Source organism: Delphinapterus leucas, chromosome 7 (genome assembly GCF_059928025.1).
Source record: "Delphinapterus leucas isolate spDelLeu-1000000601 "Yukka" chromosome 7, BTC_Dleu_Yukka2, whole genome shotgun sequence".
In the NCBI taxonomy this organism is placed as follows: domain Eukaryota; kingdom Metazoa; phylum Chordata; class Mammalia; order Artiodactyla; family Monodontidae; genus Delphinapterus; species Delphinapterus leucas.
In genome coordinates, this window is record NC_143135.1 from 52493484 (window position 1) to 52501251 (window position 7768).

A 7768-nucleotide genomic window follows, 5' to 3' on the forward strand; every position below is an offset into this window, starting at 1 on the left:
CTCAGGTATCCCCCTTTTAAAGCTCCAATGTTTTTTCTAATAAACATACTTGTCCCTGAATCACATACACACAATAGATGTAGTAGCTACTAACTAATGTGATTGGAATGGGGAAAAGCATAAAAAAAACACATCAGAGTAAGAGATCTCCTCCTGTCCTCAATTCCTCAACCTTCACCCTGGAGCTGGAGACATTCCAGCCGAGAAAACCAGGTTCCCTCTGCTTTGGAATCCAATAGACATGAGGACAAATCGCAGCTGTGTCACTTTCCACCTGTGAGAAGTCAACTGCATTCATCTCAGCCTTAATTTTCTCATCTGAAAAATGGGAGAAACAAACCCTATCTTTCATAGAGTTGTCATGAGGACTTAATGTGATAATGTAAGACTATAGTAGTTAACTATTGCTGAGTAACAAATTACCCCAAAACTTAGCAGCTTAAAACAACAAATATTTATGATCTCACACAATTTCTGAGGATCAAGAACCCAGAATTGGGCTAACTGAGAGATTCTGGTTCAGGATGTCTCATGAGGTTGCAGTCAAGTCTCAGCCAGGGCTGCAGTCATCAGAGCTCAACTGGGGCTGGAGGATCCACTTCCAAGCTCCCTCTGTGGTTGCTGTCAGGCTTCCATTCTTTGCTGGAAGTTGGTCAAAAGTTTCAGTTCCTTTTTACACAAACTTCTGCACAAGACTGCTCATGACATGGTGGCTAACTTTCCCTAAATGAATGATCCAAGAAAGAGAATCTACCAAGATGGAAGCCACAGTATCTTTTATAATCTAACCTTGGAAGTGACAAACCTTTATTTTTACCATATTCTTTTGGTCACACAGACTAACCTTGGTACAGTGTGGGGCAGGAACATAAAAGGGTGTGGATACCAGGAGGTGTGGATCTTTGGGAACCATTTGGAAGCAGGCTACCACAAGTGTCCAGAACAATGCCTGGCACCCAATAGGTACTTATTCATTTGCAGCTGCCATTATTCTCCCTGTGCTCACAGACTAGCTGGGAAGACAAGATTTGGACATGAAAAGAGAGAGCTTGGCAAAGTAGACTGCAACTTGAATTGGGCAATGCTCAGTCACATGATGGAAGAGGGTCTGCAGGACCAAGGGGTGGAAATAAGGGAAGGCCGCCTGGCAGAGGTGGAGCTGAGAGGCCAATTCAGCGAGGAGACAGAGGGTGAGTGTGGCACACACTATTTGTTGCCTTCCCGCAGCCAATCTCCTTTTCCTCTTTCCAGTAGCAAGGTGCCCAGCCACAAGGATGATCCAAGCCCTTCATGGAAAAGCCTTACCTCTTTGCCAGTGAATAGTCTAAGAGTAGACATTTGACTTTATTTTGGTCAGTGAGATATAAGGGAATGGTCTTCTTGGAAAGCTCCCATCTTGGATAAGAGAGGCATGAGAGAAGATCCTTTGTCTCCCATGCCCTTTCTTCCTGCTTGGGAGGACATGGTACTTGGTGCCACATCAGCCATTTTGTGATCACAAGGGGAGTCTCTCTCAAGGCTTAGAATGGGAAAAACCTGGGTCATCAGAGACATAACCAGACATATTCTGGTTGAATAACCAGACCAACCCTGGCTCCACCTTCCTCTGGCTTCCTTGTTAAGGAAATAAAAGGTTTAAGCCATCAGGTGTTTTCTTACTTGCATTCTAACTGATTCAGTGAGCAAAGCACTCCAGTTCCCTCTGGGGTTTTTTCCTTTTCCGCAGGAAGGTAGAGTGAAACTGTGGAACAGGAAAGGGCCCTTGGCTGGGAGGCAGGAGTCCTTGGTCTAACCCCAGCTCTGCCTCTGAGTTGCTCTGTGATCTTGAGCAACTCCCTGCCCCTCTGGGCCTCCAATAATCATAGGTAATATTTATTGACTGCTTGCTGTGTGCCAAGCACTCTGCTAAGAGCTTCCCTTGCATTATCTCATTCAATCCTCACATCAACTCTGCTATGTCGATATTATTATTCTCTTTATTTTATAGATAAGGAGACGCAGGCCCAGAGATATGAGGGAATTTGCCCAAGGTTACATAGCAAGTTAGTGCTGGATCTCTGGACTCTGAATTCATGCTCTTCTTTCTCTAAAGCCAGGCTCCTGACCATAATACTATACTGCTTGGTGGTAAAAGGATGTCTCTGGACAAAATGACCTCTAAGGGCCTTTCCAGCTCAAATATGATGAATAAAACAGCTTATCCTAGAGAAGAAAGAAATAAGTACTGTCTTTAGCCATCTGAAAAGCTGTCATATGAGTGGGAGATTAGACATACTCAGTGTAGCTCAGAGGACATGAACTGGACAAGTGCGCGGACACTACCAGGAGATAGCATGCAGCTTATATAAGGGAGAGCTTTCTAGCGTCCATTCAGCAGGGGTAGGGGTATGCACAAAGGCAATGGCTCTCCTGTCATGACATTTACACAAGCCTGTGTTAGATAAACATTTGTCAGAAGTACTGCATTAAGTAGGAACAGGATTGAACAGCTTAAAACTTGTGGTAGGAATTAAAGAGGATAATGTACTCTAGTACATTCTAATACTCCTAGCACCATAACTGATACAAATAGAGGGAGTCAATAAATTGCTGTTTCTTTTCTTTTTTGACACTGAGATTCTTGGATTTTAAGATTCTCTAATATGGATTTTTGGCCCTTTGGCTCTAATATGCCACAGTTCTATAATTTCAACACATTGTGATTCTGCCCTGCTAAGATGCTATGCTTTTAATACTCTAACTTTCCGTGATTGTGTGGCTCTGGAAGCTGAGCAGTCTATGATTTTGTAATTTAATAGTCTCTAGCTTTAACAATCCAGGATTCAATAAAGTGTCTCTCACCAGCTCTAGAAACATGAGGGAGTGGCTCTATGCTTTGCTTCACTGGCCTGGACACACATTGGGCTACTACCTCTGCTCATGTTATCATTCCACTGCCTTCCCCCACCCCAGCCTCAGGCTCTCCGTACCAAAAAACCCTCCTCCCTGATTCCTACCCCTTCTTCACTCCACACCTACAAAGTAGGTATATTCACTCTCTATCTGCTGGTGACTTTTCATTAACTAAGAACCTTCTCTGTGTCCAGGCTTGTGCTTATTCCAAAAGGGATACAAGAGAATGAGAAGGTATGGTTGTAATTCTCAGGAGGCCTAGGATCTAAGGACTCAAGTCCCTTGCTTTTGTTTAAGTTCAACTCAAACTTACCTCTACCAGGAAGCCTTCCTTGACTGACACTAAATATCTAGCACCAATAACCTTAATCACAAATGTGAAGATCTGACTTCTTTGGTTGATTATAGTACACATTTTAATTTATCTGTTTATCATGTTTTCCAGATTATAACTGAGATTCCCCCATAAATTAAGAGCATGTCTCTTCAACCAAACTGAGAGTTTTGTAGAGGAAGACCATGTCTTCCCCATCAGACTGGAAGCTCCATGGAGACATGGTCCATGCCTCCCTTATATCATACTTGAGCTAGAGTTAAAAGCAGAGTGATGTTTCTCCACCAGATTAATAAATACCCAATGGTAAGTTCATTTTTCTGCCAATGGACTGAGCATTTTATAGAAGCAGAGGCTACATCTCCCCTTAATATGGGGAATCTCCAAAGGCCAAGGGCTGAGCTTCCACTCATGCTGGGGGCATCTCCCTGAGATCAAAGGGTCTAGGGTTCTCCCTTCTCTTTCTATTTCTTTAATCCTAGCTCAGGACTCTAGCCTGAAGAAGAGATATTTTCTCTAAATCAGATAGACAAATGAAAAAGAGAAGATTAAGAACTCAAGCCTCTCCCCCAACAAGTCCAGGGCCTTTCTTGCTCTATCCAGGGCCATCTCCTAGCAGCTGTCATCCCTCTGCCCAAACTGGGCCCTTCCCAGCCACTCGAGCAGCAAGTGAAGATGTCAGCACCTTGGACAGCACCCAACCCATTACAGGACATGGAGCCAGCGGAAGCCAAGCTCTCCAACTCCCTTAGCCTCTGGGTGATGAATTTCCTTGTTTCTCAATTTGATTAAAGCCCAGTAGATAACCAGAGTCCCTTGTACCTTTCTCTTTTCTCTTCCTGATGAACATAATCAACTCCATCAGGCTTGGAATACTTGCTCTTAAATACTACCTACCCAGCCCCGGCCTAGGCATGAATCAGGGACAACACTGCTAAAACACTTGGAAGACTCACACGTTTTTTTCTGGAGAATGGAGGTGGGAGAGGAAGCTCTCCCTGAGATGTATAGGGGCTGTGAATGGACGTGAAATGTGTTTGGGTAAAGAAAATCCTGAACTGAAACTCAGGAAATTTGAAACTTAGTTCTGGATAAGCTTTGCCACTAATCTTGATATGATCTAGAGCAAGTGGCACACCCTTTATGAGCCTGTTTTTCCATTTGTAAGATGAGAATGTCGGATTAGACAATCTCAAATGTGTTCAGTGCTAAAATTCTATGGGAACATTTAAAACAGATAAGGAAAGAGATTTGCCCAAGGTCATATGGCAAGCTCATGGCAAATGTGGGTCTGAATTCATGGCTCCTGGTTTCCACTTCAGTGTTATTTCACTTGCACAGTACCTCCCCCTTAGTTCACGTCGCAGACTTTTTGCCTGGGGACAGAGCTGAAGAAGTTGAAGACAGGTGGGATAGAGCTCATTGGTGCCAACAAAAGGAAATAAAATTTTAAGATATGTGGAAATGCTGATCTCTATGCAGAGAGCATAGTAGAAATAACTAAGATTAGGGGGAAAGGACCACCTCATAGAGACAGAAATTCAACCCTAAACTCAGAGAAACCCCGGAAAGGTTTTGTGACTTGCCCAAGGCCATCCAGCAAGGCAACTGTAGAATCCTCTTAAAGAGAAAGAGTGAACTCTTATCCTGATCAAGTGTTGGGAGGTGCCCATGTCAGAGAAGAGAAGAAAAAATATAAATCAGGAAGTACGTATTAGGTACTGATCTGCACTAAACACCTTGGCAGGAACATACAATATAAGACATGAATTCTGCTTTCTCCATCTTTGATGTGCTGCTTCTTCTACTTGGAATTACTTCCAATGCATCTATCTATGTATGTCCAAGTACTGCCGTTCCATCAAGGCTCAAACCAAAAGTCTCCCCTGGTGGGAAAGCATCCATAACCTTATCCAGATGCCACTTCTCTCTCCTCTGAATCCCCAAAGCATTTTCTTTGTTCCTGTTTTATAGTACTCAGCAACGTCTGCCTTACCTGCTCCCATCCTCTCCCATAATGAGTGAAGAGAGAGAGGGAGCCTGCATTTTATTCAGCTTTGAATCACTCAGAATACTCAAGACAAGATTTGAAATGTAATAGAATCTCAGTAAGTATTGGATGGCTGAATAGATAGATGGATGGATGATGAATATAGATGTATGGGCAACTCAGAGAGAGAGAAGATGAAGGGATGGATGTGTGGATGGGTGAGTGGGTATACGGATGGATGGTGGGTGAAAGTATGGATGGACAGATAAGTATATGGCCATATAGGTGGGAAGAAAATGGATAAATGGGCACCTGGGTTGGTAGGTAGGTGGGAAGATGGAAAGGTGAATGAGTACAAGAATGATTCTATGGACAGCTGAATGCAAGTGTATGTAGGTGGATAATGTGGTTGGTGAATGGATGGATTAATATATAGTTAGATAGTGGTGTGGGTGAATGAGTGGATGTATAATTACACGATTATATGGAAAGATAAATGTCAGGATACGTAGAAAGAAGAATTAGGGGAAACATGGAGGTATTCCTAATATCACAAAGATCATTTTCATGGAGACTTTCCATTGCTAATGTCAGAAAAATGACTATGGGGGTGAGCTGACTCTGTGCTTAAGCTGAGTCAAATGTGTGCTAAGGTTGCAAAAGATCTCAGCCTGGTATCAATGAAAGTCTAATATCATGATCAAAAAAGGTAGTGGTCCTGCCTTGGCCTGAGGTGTTCACACTGTCCTGGAGCCTGTGTTCTGCTCTGTGCATCTGGAGGGATGATGACAGCCATGGCTTGTCCACATAGGCGATACAGCGAGGAGTAATCTGTAAAGCCTACCAAATGAGGAACTGGTGAAAGAACCAGGAGTGTTCAGCCTGGAGAAGAGAAAAGTCAGGGGTGATAATCATCATGGCTCAGGATCTGGCTGGCTATCCTGGGGCATGCCCTGTGGCCCCAGAGGCAAATCTAGCTCCCAGAGGAAGTCACAAGGCTGAGGTCTCAGCCTCATGCGAGAAAGGCCATCATACAAGAGAAGGACTTTCTTGGGGGAGTGAGCTTCCCATCTCTGGGGCTGCACAAGTAAGATCTGGACATCTTCTATGAGAGAAGCTACAAAGTGGAGACTTGCTTGATGTGGAAAGTAAATAAAGGCAACTCTGAAATCTCTTCCCACCCCCAAATTAAAACATCTGTTCAGGACTTCCCTGGCGGCGCAGTGGTTGAGAGTCCGCCTGCCGATGCAGGGGACACGGGTTCATGCCCCGGTCTGGGAAGATCCCACATGCCGCGGAGCGGCTAGGCGCGTGAGCCATGGCCGCTGAGCCTGCGCACCCGGAGCCTGTGCTCCGCAACGGGAAAGGCCACAACAGTGAGAGGCCCGCATACCGCAAAAAAAAAAACAAAAAAACCCATCTGTTCATCTCTTCAATCCTCAACAATTAGGTTCAGCTGTGCCCTGAGTTCATATTGGAATGTAGGGAATTTCCATCCAGAGTTGAGGGTTTGGAGAGATTTGGGAGACAGAAATGGGGTCTAATGGGACCCTCAACTTTCTGTGGAGGTCTGGGGTTAAGGAATCAAGAGAAACTGAAAATGTCCTTTCAGAGGCCCAAGTGACAGAGGAGGGAGAGAGTCAGAGCCACCCAGAGCCAATCTGTGACCTAGATTCTCTGTAATTAACAAGCCTACGTCACTGACGTGTTGGCTTCTGATCAACACTGTCTCCCCAACCCCGCCCAGCTCTCTGGTATGAGAAGATTAAATCAATTAGGAGGAGGAGGAGATCTGGCTGGCTCTGGTTGGGAACAGCGGATAATTCACTTACATAACAGAGTATTGAGGTTTGGACTTGGCATTTGAGTAGTGGCAGTGGATCCCAGATCCCAGCTTTTGGGAAGAGACTTCAGGAGTCGGGAGTAAAGGCAGAGGGAAATAAAGGGGGTCCAGGGGGAGGGGCAGCCATGACCCCAGGCGGAGGCCCATATTCCATCTTCTTGCTGAGAACAAATACCCTGTTCTCTGGGCTGAGAGAGGGACAAATTGAAAAATCACTCTTCCTTCCCCCAAGTGAGGGGGTCCCAGCCACCAAGATTATTCATAAATGGAAAATCTGACCAAGCCTCTCTCCTTAGCCTGGCATTTAAGGCCCTGCAAACTTTCCTGGGGCATCTCCTGCCTCCAAGGGGTGCGGGTGGGTAGAGAGGCAACAAACACCTCCTGGTTTTCCCTCTGTGCCAGGTCCTGGCTAGGCACTGGAAGTACAGAGAGAAACAGACGTAGTTCCCTCAGAAGCATGGCCTAGTGGGGGGACACATACCCACAATGCTGTGTGCCAAGTGGTAAAACAGAGGCCTGCATGGGCAGGACCCAGAGGGGTCACAAATAAGGGAGGCCTCCTGGGGCCAGTTCCAGAAGGCTCCCCAGGGAAGGCAGTCTCACTGAGCCTTAAAGGAAGGATGGATTAGTGGGAGTTCATTGGGCTGACCTGGTTGAGGGAGGGCCTTGGGTGGAGGGAACAGCATGTTCAAAGGCATGGCAGTAAAAC